The sequence below is a fragment of the Lagenorhynchus albirostris genome, chromosome 6 (assembly GCF_949774975.1).
Source record: "Lagenorhynchus albirostris chromosome 6, mLagAlb1.1, whole genome shotgun sequence".
In the NCBI taxonomy this organism is placed as follows: Eukaryota; Metazoa; Chordata; class Mammalia; order Artiodactyla; family Delphinidae; genus Lagenorhynchus; species Lagenorhynchus albirostris.
The window spans coordinates 17,697,024-17,724,927 of NC_083100.1; positions in this window are offsets into that span (position 1 = coordinate 17,697,024).

Sequence of the window (27,904 nt, forward strand, 5' to 3'; positions counted from 1 at the left end):
AGCATTCTTCATCTTCAGAGAGAAGGTCACAGTTTGATAACCTTGAGAACCATAGAAGCTCATCAGGAGAACACCTGAGGCCAGATTAAAGGAGTGCAGGCCCTGCACGCACCCTGATCCTTAACAGCAACTCCGCCCTTGAACCATTGCTATAAAACTCCTCACCAAATCCCTCCAAGTTGGGGCACACAGTTTTGAGGGCATGAGCCCACTGTGTTCCCCTCTACCTGGCAAAGCAATAAAGCTGTTCTTTTCTACTTCACCTAAAACTCTGTCTCCAAGATTCAATTCAGCACTGGTACACAGAGGCCGAGTTACAGCATCAAATTGGGCGCCCAGTGAGGGGCTGCTTGGGGATGGCCCCACAGAGGTCCCCTGGCTCAATCGGATGCTCTGAGGTTTTCTCCATGCCAGCCTCTTTCAAGAGAGCAGGGTTTGGAGAATTCCTTTAGAGGCCAGATCACCTGGGACCCTTGCCTGGAAAGGCTGAGCCCCAGTCACACCTGGTCCACCCTCCCAGCAGAGGAACTCCAAGGTGGGAGTGGAGAATGGAAGAGGGACCATCCTAACAACTGTCAAGGTCACCTTCAGCATCACCTTGGCCAGCTGGAGGAGCAAAAAGGTGGACACAGTCCTTACAAATATAAATTAATTCAGAATGCATCCTATGGAAAGGAGATAGGACAAGTGTCTGGGACATGACTGGCCATAGGTCCACATCAAGCCAAGTAGACCAGGGTTCAAGCCAGGACCTCCACACACGAAAAATCTGATGGTAAATCATCTCCTTATGCTTCTATTGCCAACATTAATTATTCACACAGATTTAATCCTTCCCCCATTGCAGTCAAAAACAGCTGTCAATGGATGATGTGTTTGAATTTAAACTATTATTTCTCAGCAATTAATGGAGTCTCAACTAATATTTTCAGAGACAGATCAAGGAAAAACGTCTTGCTTATGCTAACAAAAGTTTATCCACAGAATACATATAAATACTTTGCTAAGAAAACAGAAAAGCTAGATGATAAATACAGCCAGCCTGCTGAGATACAGATATCCATTCTCAGAAAATACCTAAGAGAAAAGGGATGGGGGGCTGGGTGCTGAAAAAGGGAGGGTGAGAGACTGCTCCCATCAGCAGCATTACCTATTGTTTGAATCATTGGAATCTCCTCCTCCTCCCCTGGTTCCATCTTTCCACTTTAAAGGAAAGTGCTTGCTGTAGGATTAGGCTAACTTTCCTATTTAATAGAAGAAAAAAGGAAAAACAAAGGAGAAACACCAAATGCATAACAATGATGACCTTCAAACTGCTGAGCTTAGAGCTCTAGCCTTTGCTCTGTGCTTGTAGCAATCTCTCAATAACTGATTAAAGGATTAACCACGCAATTTGTTCAAAAGAACACAAGATTTATATACTTATAAGGTCTGGGAAGACACACACCTGAATTAGCATAACAATAACCTACACCAGAGGAGTCAGACAGAAAAGTAATTCACATTTATAGTCTGAATGTTAAAAGTAACTATAAAGTAGAAAAGAGTCTACGTTGCCACTAGCTCCCACAGCATTAAGCGGTGCGAGTTGGTTTTATCTGTCCTTCTCCAACAAACAGGTCTAATTAGAAATGAAAATCGTGCATCAGTCACATGCAGGTTAATGACTGACAGATCTACACGTTTTATCTGGGGATCTTAAAGAGATTCCATCTGATTCTAACTGGCATGAAAAAAGGTGAATTCCCAGCTGCAACAGAGCAGAGAGGATGTCAGGCATTACCCAGGGTTCCGAAGAAGGTGGGCCAGACTGGGCTGGAAGGGTGTCATTAAGAGCTGTGAGCTCACCCAGGGGAGGCAGGTGCTAGACAAACAACCTAATCCCAGGCCTTCGGTTTTAATCTGTCTCCACCCTCTACTGTGCAGAGCTGTTTACTCAGAAGGACAAGAATCACATTCTCTGTATCAGTACAAGGGAAACACGCCCTCTTGGCGAGGGTCAGGTGACTGGGTTCAGGTATGGAACTGGTGTGTTGGCCCCAGAGGAGTCTTCCGGAGCAAGTCCCTGCAGGCAGACGTGCCCCTGGGAACAGGCAGTCGGCTTCAGGCTAATCTGTCTGCCAAAGCCTGAGAGTCCTCACACCGAGATGAAAGGGCCAGGGAGAACTCACCACCACAACTCCTGACCTGCCGCTAATTCCACATTGTGAGAACTGACCTCTGGCTGCAGGTTCTAATCCCTAAGCAGGGTTTAGTAAAGGAAGTGAGGAAAGAAAAGAAGAGTTAGGATTTTTGTATCGGACAGTATGACTGGATGCTAAAAAAGCATCCCTAGAAGCAAGCCAAGGTAAAGTACTAATGCGAATCCTATTTTATCAGGTGTGCCTGACTTTCCTCTGGGGTAGGAGATATTTCACCCATCCTCCCCTCTCTTCCTCCGTCTTTTCAGCCAAGTCATTTAGTCAGTCCTTAACTTGATCTTAAACTTCGACTCCTCAAGGATGTCTCGCCCACAGGATTTCGTCCCCCTCCTCTGCCCTTCCAAGCCTGAATGCCCTCACCTCCTTCAGAATTCAAGTTCCCATTCTCCACTTAGCTACTCCAAGCCGGTTGGTCCTGCCTGGGCTTCCCTGTTCTTTCCCTGAACCCACTCCCACGGCTCTGCCAGACAGCCTCTGTCTTCCAAAGCCTGTCTCGGGTTCACCTCTGCAGAGAAGCCTTTCCAGAAATTTCGACCTGACTCTACTACAGTAACTTTAACCAGCTCCCCTGAGTGGCTGCCCATTCATCTGACTCCGGGTTGGGTTGGGTTGTTTTACTGTGTCTTTATGAATGAGTATCATGTGCCTCATCATGGGGTGTCCCCACACACACACCCCACTGAGGGCCCTTTACTGTGCTCTGAACTTCCTCAGCCTCCAGCACTGAGCACTGTGAGGCCTATAGTACTGGCCGGTCTGTCTGGGGCTAAGTGGGTTTATCAGGGACACCCAGAGACAAGCTAATCCGATTAATAACAAGCTCAACACAATCAAGCTCATCATCTAATGTCAGCCACGAATCCACATGTATGGAGGGAACGCAACGGACGAGTTTTTGCTGGTATGCTTGGCTGGGCTCCCATGGAGACAGGTAGGCCGTGCTGTTCTACCACACCACTTCCTGATTCTTTTAAAACTCCACTTGAATCTTCTTTCTGTGCTGTCAAGATATATAGGACTGTAATCACAGGAATCCCAGTCTCTCAAACCAGAATGCAGTGGCATAGCCTAACAGGGGAATTTTTCCTATTTGACACTAGAAGTATCCCAAGGACATAAAATGAAGTCCTCTTTATTTTTACATCAAGCAAATCACCGATCATCTTTCCAGGAAAGAATAAAAAGTATATTAATTTGAGAGCTTAGGAAAATCAAAAGCATGTGATCACCACAGGTAAAGCAAAGAAATCCTCCTTAATTCCAGTAATTCTTTCAGTGTTATGGTCATCTAGAAAATATGCCCAGTGAGTGGGAAATAGGATTCTGGGATTAGCAAGTGAGGCACTCATAGATTTGTTTCTTCTGAGTCTCTGACCCAACCCCTTTGCCGCAGAAGAAAAACGTGGAAGTGGGTGAGTCTTTTGGAACGAATTCCTGGCACACCATCAATATTAACTGGAACACCAAGGAGGCTTGAGACTGTCTGACTGTCTGATAGTGGACCAGAGGCAGCTAAGGGGACAACCAGAAACAAGTTCAGAGCTTCAGTGAATGGGAAATAAGCAAAGGGGATGAGGGGAGGTGTTGGAGATGGGGGCAAAAAGACATCAAGGATAACTCAGACAGAGGTTGGGCCCCACTAGCGGCTCTCATCCTCACAGATGCCCAAACACCACTGGGGGCTTTACAATACAAGAAGAGCCAACGTGGATCCTTTTTTGTGCTGATCAATGTGACTCCCCAATAGGACTGCTTGAAAACCATCACAAAAGTGAAAAAGGTTCTCAAACCCACCTCTTCTCCATGCTCCCCAGCCTCTTGGAAACAAGTTACCAAACAAACAGGTTACTTACATAGCAACCTCAATCTCAAGAGTTAGCTTTATGGAAGTATTTGTTTTTTAACACCTGTCTCAGACACAGTGGATTCAGACCATTTGGTTTTTATAAGGCAGTAGAGGAGAGGTTCCAAGGAGATATATTCATGATTTACAACATGAAACCATTTTTCTGATCATTTTCCACTAAAGGGAGGAAAGAGATTGGCATAAAGCAGTTTCCAAGGTCAGAGACTTTTCACTGATGGGCAAACCGGATTCCTGGCATCAGAGAATTTTAAAGCTAGATAGGGCACTGGAGATCATCTTACCAACTTCCACATTTTCCAGATGAGGAACCAAAATCAGAGATCATCAGCAATTTTCACAAGGTGACATAGTGTTATTGGCAAAGCCAAAATTAAAATAAAGACCTCCAGACTCAACATATATACTCAGCTATATCTGGTTACCTTCTTCCTATTAGCTGACAAGCCATCCTGGCAAATCATCTCTAGGGAAAATACAGCGGCTATTGTCTTGAAGAACATAGGCTGGCTGACGGCTACCTCAGTCTTATAAAAATCCCACCAACCTCAATATTCCCAGTTAGATTAGCAGTTTGACAGTTTCCATTCGTGAAGGTACAGGTATCTTTAATATGTGAAGTTATTCATTTCTGCCACAAACATAAGCAGATTCATTATTTTTCTAAATACTAATATTATGAAAGAACCCACCTATGGAGCTCCCCCCACCACCGAGAAAACCCTCACAAACTTCTAGAGAGGCATCAGCTTACACCAAGTGTCTCCAGGACAAAGAAACCACCTAGAGGATGCATGCATACTAAATTAGGCATTCAAAATCAATTTTTTACAAATATTGATCAACTCAGACAAAACACATCTTCCAAATCAACTGATGGTTTATGACCCTGGGTACAGCATTTCTAAGATAATTTTTCAACGTTTAGGTAATTCAGTTTATTATAAAAGGACAACTTCATTACTTAAGTAAAAAGATGGAACTCTGAAGAGCCATAGCTGTAAGGCATTCAGGCTCTTCAGTTTCTTGAATGTTCCAGCTTTTCTGTGCTCACCGGTGCTGCCCTGCGCCTCACACACATTTCCTGAGCCTGGATAAGGAACAGCTGCCACTTAACCCTACATTAAACGTTGGTGGTAAATGCTGAAATTCCACGGCTCTCCCTTTCATGTTGTTATTTGAGCAAAAAGACAGCTGCTCACTGTTACACTCAAGACACCCATTATCCTTGGCTCTGTGCGGTTCCCTCCAGCGTGCAATAGCATTTGGCCTGCATTGGTGAGAGTGAGCTAAACTTCCACTCCATGAACCATGGTCCTGCATGTCAACAACCCATTCTTTTCACACTTTTCCATGGTTTCCTTCTCCCAGTCCCATTTCCCTGTAGCCCCATCTGCCTCTCTGTTTTTATTTCTTGAAAAAGGAGTGATGAAAGGGAAGTTACGAAGGACAACAGAGGCTACAACGGGTACAGTGAGCATGGCTGTTCAAGCCCCCAGTAATGCTCACTGGACAGGGTTTGTGTCACCTGAATTTTTCAAATATATTGGGGTGTGTGTGTGTGTTGTGTGTGTGTGTGTGTGTGTGTGTGTTGGACATTCTTTGACTGTCTCAAAGACCTGACACACACAATTTATTGGGTGAAAGTTTATTAAACCGAATGGAATGCAGTGGGATTTGCATTCATTTATTTTGGGCTAAGGTGACCAGATACATCATTTCCAGCTTATTTTAATACTTCTCTGGACTTTTTTATGACTATCCCCAGAAATTATTTCCTGGTTGTTCACATGCTGCAAATCCATATTGTAGGATAAAGGGAGACGGGAGAAGAAAATCTGAGCAAAAGGAATAGAGCTAGAGAAAATAAAAGTGGGAAGAAACAAGACATATAATAGGAAAAGAATAGACCAGAATTGGTCCTGTTTCTCATACAAGATTCAACTAACTCTTTGAGACTCAATTTCCTTATCTCTAAAAATGGAGGATATGGTATCTGACTAATAATGTTGATGTAGAAGACAAATGGTATAGTCTACACAAAAGGGCTTTAAATACCATAAGACACTAACAAATGTAAGGAATAATTGTTATAGTGGCTGAATGGTTGAGAACATGGTCAAACTGCCTGGGTTCATCTAATCCTAGCTTTGCTTCTTATTAGCTGTATGCCTTTGGACAAATATGTTAATCTATCTGAATCTGATTACCTTCATCTATAAAATGGGAATAATTATAGTAGCCACTTCTCATAGGGTTTTTTAAAAACAAAATGAGAAAATCCACACCATAAACCTAATGCAGTACTTAGAAATACTTACAAAGTATTCAAAACTGTTGGCTATTTTAATCATTGTTATTATTGTAATAGCTTAATAATAATAATAACAAACCATGCACCTTGTTCTAGATAGTATATGTATCACTATATGTATATATATATATTTCAGTTTATATATATATAATAAATGTAATATTATATATATATAACTTAATGGCAGAAAAAGATGATAATTGTCTCTTGGGTATGGAATCATGGAACAGAGGTCTCCTTACCCTAGAACTGCCAGGCTTAGCTCAGTCCTCTCATGCTGATTCATGTTCTCATGTGAGACATGTATTCTCCTATTGCAAAATTTCCCCTCTGCCCTATGTCCATCAAAATCACATTCCTTTCTTTCCAGGCTAAGAAGAGGGTAAGGACTAGGGGAGGAGATATGACTGTGGCAGCTCTCTGTACCTTCTGGGTGATAAACACCAACAATTCTGCAGTGTTTTCCAACACCAGCAACTAATTCTCTGATTCTCCAGACATCAACCAAGCATCCTACAATTTAATCAATTCTGACACTATCTTTCTGGAGTTAACATCAGATCCCATGGGTTAAAGGAGCTCAGTTCCACAGGGCTGCCTCCACTTCAGATGCCAGTCACAAGTCCTGGACCACCCATACTTTGGACCAATTGCTATAAATTGAGGGTTCCCACAACCCCCTCCTCGGATTTGATAATTTGCTATAACAGCTTAGAAAACTCAGGAAAATACCTTACTTATGTTTGCTGGCATATTATAAAGCGTAAAAGTTAGAGATAGTCAAATTCAAGAACTGAATAGAGAAAGGTATGGGAGTGGGGGTGATGTGGACCTTCCATGCCCTTTCTAGGTGCACCACCCTCCCAACACCTTGATGTGTTCACCAACCCAGAAGCTAAAATGATGACCAAACATAATACCCAGTACCAATGGGAGATACCTGAGCAGCATTACCCAAGATGTGTTCCCACAAAATACCATCCCATGGGAAGCTCCATAAAAAAGAGATTCTGTAGAATTGAGAAATACTGTACCCTGTATTGGCCTCACAGACATTCACATTAACATATGAAACACTCTGAGAAGTAAAGAAATCTATATAACTTACCTCAAAATTTCCTGACTCAATTGACCACGGAATGCTTATTTCTGCATTAACATCTCACAAGAGAACACAGGTTAGAAATGTTAAACTGCACGACTTCTCTGCCCCTCCAGGTAACACACATCTTTTTCTAAAAGTCTTTATGCACATTATTGAACATAAAAGAGTCAAACTGATGATATTTCTGGACCACAGTGAACAATGGAGTAGTCACAATAGCCAGGTAGAGGGACTATCTCAGGGGCACACAGCCTTACAGAAACTTACACCAGAAGGTGGTCATGACTGTTGCTGACCAAATATTTCAGGCACATAGTAGGATTTCCCTTATCTGTTCTCTTCATGTTAGGTTTAGTCTTATGACTTGCTCTGGCCAATTAAATATGAGTGGAAGTATCATGCGACTCTTCCAGAAAGAAGTTTTAAAAGCTAGTGTGTAAGCCACCACATCCTTTTCCCTTAGTGAGGTGATTGTGGAAGCCTGTGTTGAGATGTAGCCTCCATCAGCCTGGTCCTTACGGACTCTGATAAGTACAGTCCCTTTTATGATCCATGATAGACACGTAGCCAGAAAGAGAAATGAATCTCTGTTATTGTCAGCCACTTAGATTTAGGTGTTGTTTGTTATCACAGCCTAACCTACTCTAATACATACCATCCAACTGATTACCTACTCTACTCCATTTCCACCTGGCCCTCACCTGTACTTATCTCTCTCCATTCCCACTCCTAGCCTGAGATGCCACCACTATCCACGGACTGAGTTCACCCTAAATAAAACTGCTTTTTATCAGAATGCTCATAGAGAATCTTTCAATACTCAGGAACTCCCCATTCAAGGCTTCTCCCACTGTGTAGAGAGAATTAGCCTCAACAGTTTAGAAAGATTCATGCCTAATTTTATTGAAAAAGGAAATCAGTACATTCCCTTTGTAGATGGTGACTGAATAATTCATTAAAAGCTTCAATATTTATAATTGTGATAGCACACACTTTCAAATAAAGTATTGCACATATCAAATATCCCTGATACATTTCCAAACAAATATGTGCACATATGTAATCAGCTGTGGTAATCAACTGCACATCAACAAAGAATCGGAGTGTTTTAGGGGCGTAAAGATGCTGTTACAGTGAACAATCATTCGGCAGTGTGGCTTATTTTAATAGACACATCACTTTAAAATAAGTCTTCACCATCTGCTGCAGCCTCTAATTACAAATGCAACAAGAACATAATTCACAATTGCATCATTAAAAAGTATGACATAAGGGATTTAATGCATGTCTATGCCCTTTTTTAATGCAGCAGACGTCTGTTCATCTTTTCTTATGTTTCAGGGGCAAAACTGGTGGTAAAACTTGCCTTCATGCTGAAATATCCCAAGAGTAGTGTTTCAGGAGACAACAGGAAATCCATATAAGGCTACTTAGTTGTCAAAAATATTCAGAGGCCATAATCCTATTAGACTGACTTTCAACATTGTTTTTCATATGCAAAAAAACCCCTATCTTCAAACTATTTACAGATGACAATAAGAAAAAAATCTATTCAGCAAGAAGTACAGATAAGGCAATTTAATCTGACCAATATAAATACCTTGGAAATTCACCTCTAGTTTAGGTGTCCATAATAAACTAACCTTTCAGCAGCCCATCTTCCAAATGTGCAAAACTAAATTAATGTGCCAGGCCTCTGCTAGATGCATAATTACAAGAATATATCGTACTAAATCACCTTGTTTAAAGTCAATTCTCTATTTTTTCCACCAGATCAAACTCTAATTAGTCAAAGATTACTGAAGAAAAGAGATGCCCATAGCATAAACTGTCAAATTAGAAATGTAGATTTGCAATGCTGATACTTTGCCTGAAATAAGGGTATCACCACCAGATAGATAAGGTCATGGTTATGACCTTGAGGTCTAAATAGCACTTTTAGCAAATAAAAAGTCTAATCTATTCAATTTTGTCTTTAAAAATAAAATCATCACTATCACCATCCTTTATTTTTTAAAACAGAAAAATAAATACTCATTTCATTGCTAATTATTATATGAAACTCAATAGAACCATGTGGAAACAAAAAATTTATATATACCTACACACACACATTCATATGGCATTTTTAGTAATTCCTAATTCTCAACAAATAGAACTAATAGCTTAATCCAATCCTGGTAAATTTCCTTGTCTCCAGCATCGTCATCACAATAGTTGGTATTTTTTAAATAAGATACGTGAATATTTTATAAGTTAAGCAAAGAGAAGAATATTCATTACCTTACTGGTATGGTACCACAAGATGTGCAAAGGTTCATGATTTCCCCAAGTAGTCTGTTTCACAGAATATCAACAGGTGGCATATATTCCATTCTGTTGCATTCCTTCAATCTGAAATAGAAGACAAATACTCTTACCACAAAGTTATAGTGAAGAAATATATCATCTGTACCTAACATTAGAATTTTTGGTACTTCGGTGTGAAAAATCCATTAATATCACCCACAACCAAGATGGCCTATTATTACCTTTCTGAGAGGCTTGCTTAGGGTGCACTCACTGCTATATTCACTCTCCTAGCATTTCCCAGGATTTCAATGAACTCAATGACTTGGGAACAACCTAGAATTTCCTTTCAAGTCCTCTTTAATCTACAGCTTCCTTCCACTTACTAGATCTCTTTGCTTCTTTCTTCTTGGATGCCATGGTCCCTCCCTTACAGTTACTGCATCTCACACAGTGCACACACACTAGGAGCAGAGAAGTCAGAGTAGTTCTCCCACTCATCAAGGGTAGGCAATCTTGGCCTATTGTTGACAGCTGCCATCTTGTCTCCATTCACACTAAAGGCTTTTCCTGTCCCAATGAGAGACACTTCTGGTCCTCTGCAGTGCTCCAGGGGAGCTTCGTTACCACCCAGTCTCCCACTCTACCTTTATGGTACAACCCTTTATTACAGACTTGTAGCCCTAGCAATCGGTGTGACAACAAGTCATATAATTTCTATCTTTCTTTTACTATGTATAAAGCTCTCATCAAAGATTCTTCACCTGCATGGCCTGTATGTTTTCTCTCATAAAACCAACAGGTACATTTTTGCTATCACATATCATTTTTACTTCCTTAATCCTTAGATTCTTTCCCCTTAACAGTAAAACTTCTATTATTCCAAATTTAATAAGGATTCAATGATCCTTAATAGTCACTACAGTGACCATTTATTCACAGGAATTCCACATACATAAAACTAATTGCTGAAAGATAGTAGAGCTACAAAACCTAGGTCAGAAGAACATGACAATTTTTTTTTTTTTTTTTTGGCCACACCTCACTGCATGCGGAACTTCCCCCACCAGGGATTGAACCATGCCCCCTGCACTGGAAGCACGGAGTCCCAACCACTGCACCGCCAGGGAAGTCCGAGAACATGACAATTTTAAAAACATTTAAACAAACTAAAAGTTTGAACACTGAGATATAAAGTGACTTCTCAACAAGGCCTTATTGTTCCATTTCCTAAATAGCATAGTTTCACTTTCTCACCAAAGAGAAAAATAGAATTTTTAAAAGTCACAGAATCATAGAAATAGGCACCTAAAGGAATATTCCAGAGAGCAAAATCTCCTAATTCATCTTCATGTCTTCAGTCAGAAAGGAGTGTACTTAAACCACCTCAGAATGATAGCTCTCTGCTACACCTTCTTCCAGAAACTTCAGAGGGCTCCTGAGCAACCCCCACAACACACACACACACACACACACACACACACACACACACACACACACACCCCTACACTCTACCCTCCCAACCCCCCTCCCTCAGCACCCTGCCTCCTGGTAATGCATTCCAGGGCCTCCAAGTCCATTTTGGACAGGAAGTTCTTTCCAAACTCCCTGCTGCATTCTCAAACCTTTCTTTTATACCAGTGGAAAAAGAGAACAGCTGTCCATTCTTCAGTACAATAAATCACCTTTCCTGTACTTTAAGATTTATTGAGTTTCCCCAGCCATATCTTCCACAGATTAAATAATGTAAATGCTTTTTATCTTGTCATTGTTTTTATTTCATTGATATTGGGTCAGCATCGATCTTTTTCCTTAGAAATTTTATAAAAATATTTTTAAATCAGTTTTTTTAAACCATATCCAATCTTAACAGTTATGGCTTCTGCCATTTTGAGTTTTCTCTATTTCCACGAAGTTCAATTTTCCCAGATCAAATTTTGCACATCTAAATTTTGTCAAGAAGATTTAATTTTGCTATCAATTTTTTAGCCAAGAACAAATTCGACCATGAGCTGTTTTTGTTGCTGTCAGATCTATATTGTTGCCATCAGTTCTACTAGTGATAGCCATTATGAATTTGATAAAAGAAAGATAGAGTGTATTTATTTCTTAGCTAACCCATGAGAAAATTGTCAGCAGTTTTTGTGAGACAGAAATAAAAGCAAAAAGCAGGATATAAAAAAGAGGGAAACGGAAGACAACGGGAGAGATTCCCAAGGAGGTAGAAACAAAGATCCACAGTGAGTGAAACCAAGAGAGAAGCTACAACACTTTTATTGCATTAACAGCTCATCTCCCAAATGCACAGTGTTGTCAAAATGTTTTTCATCCAGAGTGGTGGAATCTATACCCACAACTTTGTTACAGTTTTTCAGTTCCTGACCAGTTTCATAAAATTATATTTTGAATTATAAGGACTGAACATGAATATCGTACTCTCCTAAGGGTTTGATCAATGCTCTGTGAAAAGGAAAGGTTTGGCCACATTTTGTTCAATCATCTATTTGTTCATTCATTCATTCACTAAATAAATGAGATGCTCAGCCCATGATATGCCAGCGACAGTGCTAAATACTGAAGACACGGAGGTATGTGGGATGACCCCAGTCCCTGCCTGGGTTTTCATGGGCAAGAAGACCATATATGTGTGACAAACAAATCAATAAAATACATGCCAACTGTGATGAATGCTTTGAAGGGATAGATAGGGTGACGAGGCAGAGTCAATGGGAGGGAAAGCCTCTGAGAGGAAGTAAAATTGGAGTTGAAACCTGAAGGGTAATAAGACACACAGAGCTGGAAAGGAGCACCACAGACAGATGCTGTAGAGAGAGCAAGCATCCTGCGGTAGGGAAGGCTTGAGGGACAGGAAGGAGGTGGGCGTCTTTGAAGATTAGTGAGTAAGTGAAATATTCCAGAATAAGATATCATTCTCTGACGAGTGTAAATTGGTTAACAAACAAAATGTTGGTTTTGTTGTTTTTTAGCAGCTTAAAACAACACTCATTTATTAAGTTGAAGATACAATATGGCTGGATTCTCTACTCAAAGTATCACAAGTCTAGAATCAAGGTATTGGCTGAGCTGAATTCTCATCTAAAGACTTTTGAGAAAATCCTACTTCCATCTTCAGTCTTGTTGACAGAAGCCCTCTTTTGTGAGTGTACGACAGAGATCCCTATTCCCTTGCTGGCCGTCAGTTCCTAGAGGCCACCTGAATTATTCGCCATGTGGCCCTCTCCATTTGTAAGCTAAAAATGATACAGTGACTCTTCCTAATATGCTGAATCTCGGAATTCCTCTTTCTGACTCCTTCATGCAGATTTTAAAAATTTGTTGTTAGCTTGGGCCCACCTGGATGATCTCTTTTGAAGCCATATATCATAACCTAATCAAGGAAATGATAGTCTATTATATTCATGTTGGATTTATCAAAATTAATGTATAACAATTGTATATTTTTATCTTACTTTAAAATACCTGTAATTATCATTATAAATTTATGTCTTGGATTTTGAAAATCAGCTAATGATAGTCATAAGTTAACACAAAATATTTATTTCAAATGCAATTAAAATCTAAATGTTTGAGATAAATATCAGAATACTGAGGTCAGAAACATTAATTCCACTACTTAGTTTTCCACCAAACTGGTTTTCAATTCACCTTAAGTACTCAAAAACAAATATATATATATATACACATATATATGCAAGTCATATTTCATATTAACAAATCTAAGATGACATTTTTTAATCTGCTTGAGGAATAACTGGAGGTCTGCTCTTGCTCGGGTTCCAGAAGTGTAATTTTTCCTATTGGTTTAACCTACTACGCAAAGCCCTGAGGAATATTTCAGCAACAAAGGCCTTTCCCCATCAAACACAGGAAGAAAACTAACTTCATTTCCTCCTGTTCCTTCCTGCCACAAATCTACCTTCATATCAGAAGATAAACTGACCCCCAAACACAGGTGTAATTCAATATCCTATTTCAAATGGCATCTGATTTGAAACCCAAGTAATTAACAGCTCACTAGGGACCCTATTGAAATAAAAGCAACTTTGATCCTATTCCCAAATCCCTTGCCAAATGGATGGGCAGCTCAAACCCCTCTGCTTTTGCATTAATTGAAATGAATAACTATATCAGAAGAATGCTGTATGCAGGAGAACGGGCTACAAGGAGGGCGTGTTTTTCAGCTTGATTATTAGAGGAACAAATTTGAGTCTTGGGATGGGATAAATATTGACATGCACAATTATTCTCCATCCTGAACTAAGCCAGCATCTTGGCTCTCTGGCATCTTGGAGGAACAGAGGCTGATGCATCTTAACTTCAAGGAACAAAACTCTAGTTCTCTTATTACACCCCAGAGAAAGCCCGTATTTTATTTCTAACATTTTAGTATAAAAAGAATGGCCTTCTGGTCCAGTGGATGACTATACACAAACAAAGCGTATAAAACAGGATAGTTTTCAGTAATTTGTTCTCTTGCTCCAATACTCTGATTATCCATATCGGTTTACATAGTGTAGTCCAAACAACATAACAGCCTTATTTACAGAAGTCACTTGGATGAGGCTAAGGGTCTCTGATGGCTCACTTTGAAATAAACTTGGAGACATAATTAGTGGTCATTGGTACCTATAATACAACAATAGTGGCCACTTGCTGAACTCCTACTTTCTGCCAAGAACTGCGCTATTGGCCCCAGACTTTTTCTCCCACCTCTTCTCTTTACCAACACTGCTTCAAGGGAACCCCACCCCAAGTTACAGCACCAGAACGAGAGTCAGGAACCTAGTTTTCAGTCCAAGCTCTGCCACTTTCTACTCTGTGACCTTGCACAAGTCACAGTGTTCTCTCTGAGTCTTACTTTCTTCTGCTACAAAGTGGAGATAATACAACTTACTCCAAAAAACCATTGTGGGGTGAATTAAAATTTTTAAATATAAAATACTTTTAAACAGTAAAGTTCTATATGAGTGTAGTACATAATTGTTATCAGTTATTGTTTATTAAATACCTACAAATTTCCAATCCATGAGTTAGATCACCTACAAACATTTTCTCCAATCCCCACACCACCTGAAGAGTAAATATTATCCCCACTTTCCAGAGAAAAAAGTGGATGTGCAGAGAGGAGAAATATCTTGCCTGAGATTTAGCTGGAGTGAAAATCCCTGTTAATGGTGGCAAAATATTCTCAGAGATTATACCAGCAAAAGATAAATTCAGTTAGAAATACCTATTGTCTTCCACTTTATTTTAAAGTTCCTGGAAATAATCTGCAAATGTTGCATATATGTGATCACAACGTGTATGTACAAAATAAATGCATGTCTTTAATGAATACATTAAGCTGCCCACTATTCACAATAGCCAGTACATGGAGACAACTTAAATGTTCATTGACAGATGAGTGGATAATGAAGATATGATACACACACACACACACACACACACACACACACACACACACTGGAATACTACTCAGCCATAAAAAAGAATGGAATAATGCCACTTAGAGCAACACGGATGGACTTAGAGATTATCATACTAAGTGAAGTAAGCCAGAAAGAGAAAGACAAATACCATATGATATCACTTATATGTGAAATCTAAAATATGACACAAATGAACTTTGTCTATGGAACAGAAACAGACTCACAGACATAGAGAACAGACTGTGGTTGCCGATGGATTGGGAGTCTGGGATTAGCAGATGCAAACTATTATATAGAGAATGGATAAAGAACAAGATCCTACTGTATAGCACGGGAACTATATTCAAGATCCTGTAATAAACCATAGTGGAAAAGAGTATGAAAAAGAATATATATATGTATAACCGAACCACTTTACTATACAACAGAAATTAACGCAAAATTGTAAATCAACTATACTTCAATAAGGTAAATTTTTTAAATGCATCAAGCTGCTAATCGCACATAAACAAAGTAAAACTGGTGCAAAGGGAGTGAAAAGTTAGTAAGTAAACTAGCGTCTCCCTGCACAGGCATACTTCATTTTTTTTTGGTTCTGACAGTTATCTATTTTATTATAATATTTATAATATTATTTATAGTATTCCCAGATAGTGTGTTTTTTACAAATTGCAGGTTTGTGGCAACCCTGCTCCCAGCAAGTCTATCAACGTCATTTTCCCAACATATTTGTTCACTTTATGTAACTGTGTCACATTTGGTAATTCTCGCAATATTTCAAACTTTTCTCGTTATTAGTATATTTGTTACTGTGATCTGTGATCCGTGATTTTTGATGTGACTAGTGCAAAAAAATTACAACTCACTGATGACTCAGAAGATGGTTAGCATTTTGTTTGGCAATCAGTATCTTTTAAGTAAGGTATGTACACTGTTTTTTAGACATAATGCTATTGCATACCTAACAGACTACAGTATAGTGTAAACATAACTTTTATATGCAATGGGAAACCGAAAACTTCATGTGACTCACTTTATTATGATATTCACTTTACTGCAGTGATCTGGAACCAAACCTTCAGTGTCTCTAAGGTACGCCTGTACTCCTTAGAGCCTATAGAGCCTGATTAAGTAAAATTAGCATGTGTCAAGGTGGAGAAGGTGAGCCACTGGGGTTGTAAATTCCCCTAAGGTATCAAAAGGACAGCAACTCCTGGGTGAGGTATGGTACCTTCCAATCTGTTAGGGATATTCATTACTTTCCAAATGGCCTTAGTCCTTTCTAGGCTAGGTAACAGCAATATTGAATTGGGTGATAACTTCCGCCCAATTGTTTCCACGTTCCCTATAAACAACTTGTTACACTGTCTCCTTCTGAATTCTCAAGGTCTATGTGAGGTTATATCAAGAAAGAAAATGGAAGGTACAAATAAATTGTATCATACTAGAAGATGCATCTGTAGATATTCAGACTCTCCATGCAATTCTATGAATTTTTGACCTTCTGTCTTAGTCAAGAACGATCAGCCTGCACAGCAGAAACTAACACAACGTTGTAAAGCAGCAATACCCCCAACTAAAAACAAAAGGATGATCAGCCTGTGTTGGGAAAACAAACAAACCCTTAAGTCTCAGTGGCTGAATACAGCAAAAGTTTATTTCTTGCTTATGCAACTGGTTGGAGCAACTCTTCAGAGAGGGCAGCTGTCCTGATTTCTTCTTGTGTCTCTGCCGTCTCAACATGAAGCCTCCAGAATCAACAAAGCAGAAAAGAAAAAGACAAGACCTTTTCAAGACCTGGGTCACTTTTGTTCATTTCATCGGCAAGACCCAGTCACATGACCCTGCCTACCTGTAAGGGGCAGAGAAGTCTCATCTTAAGCTACCCCAGGCGGAAGAGGAGCCAGAAGGAGCACTGCCGTATCATCCCATATGCAAAGGCACTATGCTGGGTGCTGGGACTCAAGGATAAACTAGACCCAGTCCCTGCCCATGAAAGGCTCACAACCTTATAGAGGAGACAGGAATGATAGTTTACCATAAAGCAAAGCACACTGTGATTCCTGCTCTAACCCAGCAATAAATACAAGGCTTTGAGAGTGCAGATAAAGGAGCAATTAATTACAACAGGGGTTTTAAGAGAAGATTTAACGGAAGAAGTAGTATTTGATTGAAAATGAAGCTGATTATGTAAAAACATGTTACTCAACAAAAGTATATTAGGGTGATATCTGAAAGAAGAAAGGCAGCATGGGATGCTGTAGAGCTCCCCAAACTCTTTCCCAGAATGGTCACCAGCAGCAGAGAGAACCAGCAGGCACTGGAAGAAAATCCTGAAGCTGCCTGCCTCCATCTCACCCTTGCAGTGAATCCCATGTTTAAAGCAAAAATGTGTGCATATAGCATAGCTCTTTGTTTTACTACAAATAATCCCCTTCCTTCCATAATCTCCAAGTAAAATTAACACTAAATTATCATCATATTGTCATAATTTATTGTAGTCCTAGCATAACCTGGTGTGCTCTCTGCGGGCCCATGGATTCTCACGTGCAAAGCAATGAATTGGAGACAACCTAGAACAAAGAATCTGGCATTATTGCCCTGACTCTGCCAGAAATGAGCTATGTAGCTTTCAGAAGAGTCACTTTACTTCTCTGCACCTCAGTTCGTCCACCTGTCAAACGAGATGGTTACATATACCCTTGTCAAAGTCTCTTTCTGTAATACATGTCTCTGTAATGATAGTGTAACTGAAAATTTATGCAGCAGATGGAGAAGCCCATCAACAGTTGAGGTGGATGCTATGAATTTGTTCCCTAGACCTCTATGCACCACCCTAGCAGTGAGAGAGGATGAAAACTGAAAACCATGTTCCCAGACTCTCCTGCAGTGAGGGATCTGCAAGAAGCACAGGTGCATTCTTATAAGGTGGTGACCACCTGCCTGCTCCTTTTCGCTGCTCTCCTCCTTGCAAGCATGGTCCAGGGTACGTGAGGCTTTCCTGCAACAGAGGCGTCCAGAGTCCACCTTCCAGCTTCCTGGGCATCATCAGGAGGCCGTTGCAAAGTGGCAGGAGTGATGGCAGCTTCTTGATTCCAGCTTCCCGATTCCTGGATCATAAACTGGGGATGTGCTCTTGAATACACCAAGAGTGGCAGCTACAAAAGTGAGGCCTCTCTCCTGGGTCAATTCCATATTTTTCTGAGAGTCAACCCTGAGAATCCAGCCTAGTAGTACCTGCTCAGGGGACTTTATAAGCACATTATTCCCTCTATTAAATGCCCTCCTGTTTAAAATACCTGCAGTGGTCTCTGTTTAACCTACTAATTAAACAGTCCTCACTCTTCCTGACTTTTCTTTCATCAAGAGACATACACAAGGAAGGGCCTTATGAAGGGTTATTGAAGGAGAGAGGAGAAGGAGGTGAAGAGAAGAAACCCCCAAGGCATAGTTCCAGGCAAACTACCCACTCAAAATTAAAGATAATAGTCTACATGTAAACAGGCTGAGACTGTAAACAGGAGACCCTGAGTCCTAGACTTCCCATCCCAGTCTGTTCATGGGGGGAATTGTTAGGAAGTATCTCTCTCATGTTCTGGACCTTCAGCTAGATAGTAACACATCCTGGAATGACGAAACCCCCAAAGAAGCAGGAAGACTTTTTGTTTCTGGGGACAATAGCTAACTTTAATTTTTTCTTCAAGAAAAAAGCTAAGAATAAAGGGAATGGCAGAAGTGCTAGCCAATGGCCAGTGAAAAATGTTATCTCTAAGAATGAGCATGTGTTGAGGAGGGAGCAACTCAGACTCAATAACTAAGGTGGAGGCACTCAGGTAGAATGCTGGTAAAGGGCCAAGCTGTGGTCCTGAGGCCATAGACCACTGTCCTCAGTGAAACTGAGATGACTGGTAGCAAGTATCTGTTTCTCTGCAGAGCCCGACAGGAGAGAGGGAAGGAGAACGCAGCACGTAAGATGCTGCAGGAGGCTAAGACAGACCCCTGCCCCCATGCTAGTGACAGTGAGTGACCTAGGGTGATATCCAAAAGATTACAATTCTAGTCTCCCTATGTAATCTTCCAAGGAAATATTATGATGGTTTCCATAAAGTAACTTCTTTCTCTAGCTCTGATTTCCCAGGACCTTTTAAATGAGACGGGTAAGGCGTGTTCTTCCTTGCTCAACTGAAATCATGGTTCTGGCTACAAAGCAACCTCTCAAACAAAAGAGAACACTGGCCAGGCCAGGTTGAGGAGGAATCGTGGCTCTTTGTCTGGCTGGCAGCCACAGTGTTGCTGCCTGTGGTCACTGAGCAGCTCCAGAAGCTTTGTGCATGTTGGGGACCCTGAAGATGAAGGCTCAAAAGCTCTCCGTCCACCCTCTGCCTGGAAGTTTGAATACCGTGGGAGTTCAAGACAGCTGCAGCTGCTCCAGGTTCCTCCAGGCTTAATTTCAAGCCTTTGATTAGGTTCCTTTCCAAGTCTTCCATCTCTGCGTGGAATATTCCTCCAGATTGCTAGTAAAGTTATATGACTTTTAGGAACCATCCCACTCCCACAGGCACAGAACTAGCCCCCCAGCTCTCTGCTCCCTCTGGGCTATCTAGAACTCCCCTCTGCAGCCACCTGCCTGTGGACACCACCAGTGACCTCAACACCTGCCTTGCAGCTAGACCTTAACTCTTTGGGTTCATGTAGAAGTTGGCTCAACTCATTTTCCCAAATCCCTTAGGAACCTGTTGTTCACAGTATGTCCTCTCAGAGAACACTAAGGGGTTCAAAATGGGCAACCCATTTGAGACCCATGCTGAACACCACGACAGAGCAGAGATGGAGTACGGGGGGCGTGGTGGGTGAGCATCGCAAAGTGCCGAGTCTTAGGCACCTGAACATCACTGTGGAACAGACAATGGTATCGCCGAGGAAACACTTGGCAGAGAGTCAAGAGACCTGTGCAAAGACTGGGCTTGGGCAGGTCACTTAGCCCTTTGTAGGTAGGCAGGGCCATGTGACTAGGTCTTGCCAATAAAATGAACAAAAGTGACAGGGGTCACTTATCGGCTGAGACAATGAAAAGGTCTTGTCTTTTTCTTCTCTGCTCTGTTGACTGTGGAGGTTTCATGTTGAGATGGCAAAACCACAAGAAGAAAACAGGACAGCTTCTCCGGAGAGCTGCTCCAACCAGTTGTATAAGGAGGAAATATTCAGCCCCCAAGACCTTAGGGTTTGTTTGTTTCCCCAACACAGGTTAATCATTCTTGACTAAGACAGATGGTCCACAATTAATGGAAGTGCATGGAGGGTCCAGACATCTACATATGCGTCTTCTTCTAGTATGACACATCTCCAGTGTGCTTTAGAGCAAGAAGATCTTCATGATAAAAGTTGTATTTCTGCATCGACTCTAGATTTCTACTGGGCTCAGACCTGTAATCTGGAGCGCTGGTTTTTCTTGCTCACAGAACAAGTTTCAAAGTGATTCATCCCAGACAGACTCTGCCCTTCAGAGTCTCCCCATCTTCAACATCAGAAAAGGGGGATTCTCCCTGAGCAAAAGCATCCTGATGGGTGCAAGGCAGCTACGCATTCCCACCTGAGACCTGGGCTTCTCTTAGAATCTTAAGAGGGAGGTGGATACTCTGGGAGGAAACATGCTAAGTCCATTGGGACATCAAATTCCCAACAGTCCAAGCCCCCAAAGAGAGGGTTTTGCATTTTATCTGGCATGAAACACAGGTTCCCTGGGGGTCCCCTGTGCGGCCCCATCCTCCTCAGTTAGGCTCCTGCAGCTTCCAGCACTCCCTCTCCCATCTTCTCAGTATCCCCTTCACCTTTTCCCCTTTTCTTCTTTCTTCCTCTCCTTCTACTGCATTTTCTCTAGGTCTTCTTCCTGTTGCTCCTTCCTCCTTCCCTTTTCTCCTCCAAGCCAGTGTTTTGAGCCTAGGTGACATTAAATGCTTAGAAAACAAAATCATTTGTAACAGGAACATTGGCCTTCCATGGAATTCTCTTGTTTATTGCTTCTTAACCAGATTCAGCTAGTGGATGGTACGTTCGTTTTGCTGGTTTCCTTTCTTGGAGAAGTTCTTAAAGGATCACCTGATGTTGTGCACATTTAACTATCTGTTGTTGTCTGCCCTGTATTCATCTGCTTATTTCTGCCAAATAATTCCACAGAATTCTCAGGAATTGGTTAGTTAAAATTCTTCTGCATTAGTAAACATCCAGGCCTTCCTGTATTGACAGAAGTACTGTTTACACATGTGAAAAGATTGGTGAACTCTGTTTCTAAAATGTCTTCTGACTGCCCCTTATAATCTGCTCTCAGATAGTTATCTCTTAGTTTTTGGCTTACCTGGAAAGGAAACTGAGTAAAAAGGACATTATTTTTGCTTCCAGAACTCTTCTGGCATGATTTTTTTTTTTTTTTAACTAACTCTTCTGGGCTGATTTTCAAAATCATCCATGAAAAAAAGCAGAGAATAGTAGTGTATCACACTGGTCATTTCATCACGTGTCCATGACATCTGAGCAGTTCTGTGATAGGTCCGCAGGACTGTGAGAGACAGCACGCCTTTGTCACGTGAGGTTTTGAACCTAAACATTACAATACTTTCCTTACCTCATCATCCCTGGGGGTTTGGATATGTCTACTTATAACACCCTCGACAGGCAACATCATCTGACCTAATGGCCAAGGGCAGTGGCAATTTTCACAGTCCAGGAGATGTCAATCTCCAGGGGATGCAGACTCTGAGATGATTCATAATGACCCTAATTCATATCACAGAAACGTCAATCCTCCAGTCCTCTGTCAAGTGTGTGCATGTGTGTGTGTGTGTGCATGTGTGGACGTGTGCACTTATGTGTCGTATAAAGGTCCACACGTTGCAAAGAAGAAAACTGATATCCCAATCTCTCCCTAGAGAAAACTTATCAATGGCCACACTGACCAACAGACCTGCAAGTGTCTACATGTCAACACTGAGTTTTCTGAAATTATGTAATCTGACTCAACAATTCAGAATGAACAAAACTAGTGGATGCATAGCGATACATTTTAAGTAAAGAGATTATTTCTTACAGTGACTTTTAGGAACTGTAAGTTCCTAAAGTTAGCTCAATCTACAGTTTTCACCTGTCCCACTTGTATAGACGTAGTTTTTCGTTTAAAACTATGCAAAGGTGTTGAAGGCAGAATTTCCTACCTCCTAGTTTCCTAGTAAAAGGTTTTTTCGAAATAAATGTCTTCCACCGAGCAGAGTTGATTTTGGTTTTGTGTCGCACTCCTAGAAGGTGCCATTTCTAAAATACGGCATCTTAATAAGAACAGGGCCTTGTGTTTGAGCCACTCGCTTCCATCCACAGACTACTTTCATATTTATTACCTCATCTTTATTTCAATTCACACAATGAGCCCACGAAGCAGGCACTGCCATCTCCTTCATTACAAAAAAAGCTTAATCCACGAGTTTAAGGAAAACGGAAGGAACATGCCCAGGGCCTCAGAGTTAATCAGAGCAAAGCTGGGGTTCCATCCCAGTCTCTCTGACTTGGAGTCCAGCTCTCCTTCCACCCCCCCACTCCCCTCCTAAGTAAATGTTATGATGAAACTGTGCTTCTGGCAACAAGGGTGATAAGTAGGAGAACTCAGGTCTCAAATCACCTTGAAGGGCTCTCTCCTCTGCATTCCTCCTCACTAGCTATCAAAAATGGCGCCATAACCAAGAAATGAGCCAGCACACAACACGGCAGGACCTTGAACCATCTGAAAGATGATGATAGAGTTTGAGGAGGTGAACAGAAGGGACACTACCCACCTCCTCACCTCCTGAGTCCTCCCGGCCATGATTCACGTTTCCAAGGCCACATCACAAGCCTAAGGTCAGACCTGGAGCCTTCTGCAGAGAAGGCAGCTAATCTTCCCAAAGCACAGTCATAAATCTGTAGAAGTCAGAGATCAGGGGCAAAAACAAATATTCTGATCACTAAATTATCAAATGATCATGGCTGAGTAGCTTCCCTCATTCCTAGAGAGTCAGGGGAAATATATTTTTCCCTGCTCTTTACCCAATATCTCAAAAGTAACAGTCTCCATGGCTTGATAATAATTACCATTCGTGCATATATCTCTCAAAATACAGGACACAGAAATAAGAGACATGACAAGAAAATAAAGAAGCAACTATTGACAGTTGTATATGAAAAAATAGAAATAAAAAGGAATTGAGGGAAAAAAGTCATGTCCTAAAAGATTGAGGGGATAACAGAAATATCAGGGTGTCAGCTGAGATGAGGAGTTACTTGTATCTAAGGTTGAGGTGTAAATGCAACTTCCTGCCACCTTCTCTTCACCGTCTGCCTCAGAGCTGCCTGGAATTCTTCACAGGCAGGCTAAACCCCAGAGTCTTTCTATTTTCTCTGAGTCCTGGCTCTCCTAAGAACCCAGGACTTTACGGCAATCCATAGGAAAATAAAGCAGTGATTGGTGCTTAATATAGGGTGTTATCTGTTAGTCTGAACCTTTCTGGCCAGAAGGGACAGAAAACTAACTTAAAGCCAGATGAAACATGATGGGCACACATAACAAGGGGAGTCCAGAAGAGAAGCTGGCTTCAAGGAACAATGGAATATGGGCACTTACACATTTTCATGAGCTCACTTTCACGTTTGCACTCTCTGTCTCTTTCGCTGTTTCTCTCTCCCTGCCTCTCTGTCTCTCTCTCCCATCCCACCTCTTCTCATCATGTGTTGCCATCATTCCCTCCTTAACAGTACATTTTCTCCGTGAGTGAGGATGGGCCAACGGAGTGCTGGGGAAGGCAGTTAGACAACTCCAGGCTTATACCATCTCAACTAGCAACGTAAGAGGATATAAAGAGTGTGTCCATGTAGAAAACTCCATGCAAAGATTCTCATTGACTTGGTTGAGTCTCAAACCCATCCCTGGGCCAATCACCATAACCTTAACCCTAATCCTAACCCTAACCAAGGGGATGGGGTACTATGATTAATCAGATCTAGGTCACATGACCACCTCTATGCCACCTCTATGCCCTTGTGGTTAGTGCAGTGGTCTCCCCAACCAGAATCAAATAAAATGGTGTAAGGGAAACTCCCCCTGCCCTCCCATTAAATTAGGGTTGGATGAAGGAATTCAGAGGTAAAGAAGTATCCTCTCCAAAACACAGCTAAAACATGGGTCTCCCAGATTTTCCAATTCACACTTGCCAATGGAAAATCAAGGATCAAAAATTCCTGTGGTTTGAGCTTGCACTGCATTTTGTATGAATCCATTTTCTTCACCACCCATTAAAGAAAATCCAAGATATTGTCCAATTAGGCTTCTGTTGAGAACTAAGATTTACCAAATTTTGATAAATCTATATAAATAAGATTATTCTTTAGTCTACCACTCTATCTACTTAGGGAAAGCAAAACTCTGAATCTACCATTTATCAGGCGTCTTTTTGTTTAGAAAATGTAAGTGAGCCCTCATGATTAAGGAAGCGCTCTCATTCCCCAATGCAGTACAAATGAACCAAGCCGGAAGTAAAGCCCGGGTTTGGGAAGACAGAAAGGGTGAAAGCAGTTGCTTTCCTTGATCACATTCTTCACAAACTGCTCTTTGAAACAATTTTAAAGGTAATGAATGAGTTGTAAGACTATAATAAAAATAACGTCAAAGAGTTAAAGCAAGACCCTAAGACACAGAAAATAATCAAACGACATCATCGACTTGGTATACTGGTTCTCCAGGGAACTCACAGCTCAGATCCCCTGTCCCAGGCCTGGCCTCAGGCCTCACTCCCTGTCTTTCTAAGAAGCTGTTTATTTCCTCTGAACCGAGTCTAATTTGGTGCCAGAAAAGTGAAATGGAGCATTAAGACCATTATCTGGATACGGGAGGAAGAGTACACACAAAAAAGAAAATCTAGGAAAAGTTCTCTTCATGTGAATTAATTGAGATGAGCATTTATTTTTTGTTTAAATTGACCTTGTAATTGTTTCTACTTTTTTCCCCATGAGATATGTAAAGACATAACCTCCAGGGCTCGTCCATTTACAGCAAGAAAGGACTCGGCGCGGCTCAGACGCCCTGTATCATTCACCCATGTAGGTCATACAATTGATTCTCTTGCAGACAAGGCCATATGGATTGATTTAGCAGCATTTCACTGGCTGCCTAGAGACAGGGCTTGAGTCATCCTGTATAAATTACTTAACTCTCCACCACAAAAAGGAAAAAAAAAATGTTTTCTTACATAGCAGTAGCAATTAATGTTCAACATGTTTATGGAGTTTAATAATATACAGCCCAGCACCAACCTCCGTATGCAATACCATTATCTTGAGAGAGGGACTTAGGTGGTGTCATCAGCATACAAGACACAGATGATTGATCCATAAATAACTGAGCCTGGCCTTATTACAGCAAACAAATTAGACAATGTGGAATATACTGCCGTATAGACAGGACTTCCTTTTCTTCAAATATATGTCATAATTGATAGTGGTGACCTTTCAGCAACACTGAGAAACAGCTTGCAGTTAACAGGCTCCCTCTTCTTGGAGTGCCTGCACACACAAGCGGTTGTTCAAGGTTAGGACCAGTGGAGTGGAGCAAGGTCTAGACAACACTTTCCTAGGATAGCGTTTGCCAATAAGGTCAATCTCTTCACCTTTCTCATATTGCATTCATGCAAAAGGAGTGTGGTGAGTCACCAACACGTATCTATTGAGCCACTTCTGTGTGCCAGGCACTGTTCCAGACACTGAGTACAGAGCAAAGAATGAGACAAAAGGACCCCCCACCTCCTCACTGCTGGGGGTGGAGAATGACAACAATGACAACAAACATGTAAGCAAATAAATAAATCCTATTATAAGTTCTGATGTGTAGTATGCTGAAGATAAAATAGAGCGCTCTTGAATCTATGTATTTTTAAGAGGCAAACAGAGATTTTAACAATGGGAGATATTCTATGCATCAGCATCCATGTGATTAAAGAATCACCAACATAAGCAAGATTCTGTTTATTTTTTTTTAACATCTTTATTGGAGTGTAATTGCTTTACAATGGTGTGTTAGTTTCTGCTGTATAACAAAGTGAATCAGCTATACATATACATATATCCCCATATACCCCCCCTCTTGCATCTCCCTCCCACCCTCCCTATCGCACCCCTCTAGGTGGTCACAAAGCGCTGAGCTGATCTCCCTGTGCTATGCAGCTGCTTCCCACTAGCTATCTATTTCACATTTGGTAGTGTATATATGTCCATGCCACTCTCTCACTTCGTCCCAGCTTACCCTTCTCCCTCCCCGTGTCCTCAAGTCCATTCTCTACATCTGCGTTTTCATTCCTGTCCAGCCCCTAGGTTCTTCAGAACCATTTTTTCTTTTTTAGATTCCATATATGTGTTAGCATATGGTATTTGTTTTTCTCTTTCTGACTTACTTCACTCTGTACTTTTATATTTTTATTATTTCATTTCCCCTAATTTTAAAAATACAGTACCAATTCTGAAGAGGGATGGGTTTTGTTCATAATTTGATCATTTAAAAGATTTAACTCCTTTAAAATAATTCAATAGCCCAGAGTAACCAAAAAAAAAACATTTACTGATGCTAAAAAGAAAAGGAAAAAAAAAACAGGGATCATTCTATATATACATACATATTTTTTTAAATTTATTTTCGGCTGCTTTGGGTCTTCGGTGCTGCGTGCAGGCTTTCTCTAGTTGCGGTGAGCAGGGGCTACTCTTCGTTGCAGTGCACGGGCTTCTCATTGCGGTGGCTTCTCATTGCAGCGCGTGGGCTCTAGGCGCGCGGGCTTCAGTAGTTGTGGCACACGGGCTCAGTAGTTGTGGCTCGTGGGCTCTAGAGTGCAGGCTCAGTAGTTGTGGCACACAGGCTTAGTTGCTCCACGGCATGTGGGATCTTCCGGGACCAGGGATTGAACCCGTGTCCCCTGCATTGGCAGGTGGATTCTTAACCACTGCGCCACCAGAGAAGCCCCATTCTATATATTTTTAAAAACTAGTTTAGTTGTAATGTGAAAAAAAACAGTGCGAGGACACATCAGAATTACAGGAATAACACACTATATCCATGTAGGTTGAACCATTCATGGAACATAAGGTGTGCACACATTTTGTTCTCTTGAAATGTTTTATCTCTGTAATACAATATAGATGATGTCTATACAGATACGCTGAAGTTCATATTTAAGATAATTGTCCATAAAAAATAATCCTTTAAGCAGAAACACATAGATAGGTGAGGCAAAAGTCCTTCTCACATGAATTCTCTGGAATCCTCCTTCGATTTTCCACTCTAATTTTAGACATCAGCTTGCTTCGTTTATACAGCAAGTAAGAATGTTCTAACAATGGCTTGTGGTTCTCAGTCCCTTTGTGGAGTGAAAGTGGGACAACTGGGTTAGTTATGAAATGCATCTCTGTCATAGGTGATTCACCTGCAGAGATTTCTCCCATAACAATGCCACTCTCACTCCTGTGATACTAGTGTCCTTGAGTCATGGGAGAAGGACAGAAGGAGGAGAAGAGGTACACAGAAGAGGTATGCACTGGCAATGGGCACACCCATGACATTCACAGGGACGTGATCAGCAAGTCACCATCATCTTATGTGTGTGACACAGCTGAGCAACAGTCACG